We start from the raw sequence: 245 nt of genomic DNA, 5'->3' as shown, positions 1-245 counted from the left end.
CCGCCACTTTCGCCCCGCTGGCTAGACTGGCGGGTTGGTGGGGGGTGCCGACGTCAGGCCCAGAGAGGGGGCGCTTGTCCCGGGAGGACTCCTGGGGCCCTCCCGAGCCCTCCCTGGAAGACTTGGGCCTCTTGTCCGGCCCCGCCCGCCGCCTGTCTCCAGTGCTGCCACCCGCCTCGCCATGACTGGCCCCCCGGCCTTGGCTGCCCGCCTTCTCTGGGCCCCCTCTGGCTGTGGCGGCCTGC

At 74.3% G+C, this 245-nt stretch overlaps 1 protein-coding gene across 1 annotated transcript in view; it reads right to left on the bottom strand.

Annotated features, from left to right (window-relative positions):
* The window catches only part of PAK4 (p21 protein (Cdc42/Rac)-activated kinase 4), a 20,160-nt gene that overhangs the window by 5,238 nt on the left and 14,677 nt on the right, over positions 1 to 245 (bottom strand). The gene's annotated exons all lie outside the window — the stretch shown is intronic.

This window comes from Bison bison, unplaced genomic scaffold (genome assembly GCF_000754665.1).
Source record: "Bison bison bison isolate TAMUID 2011002044 unplaced genomic scaffold, Bison_UMD1.0 scf7180017864280, whole genome shotgun sequence".
In the NCBI taxonomy this organism is placed as follows: domain Eukaryota; kingdom Metazoa; phylum Chordata; class Mammalia; order Artiodactyla; family Bovidae; genus Bison; species Bison bison.
Note: the sequence above shows the minus strand (reverse complement) of the source record. Positions and strands in the feature narration are given on the sequence as shown.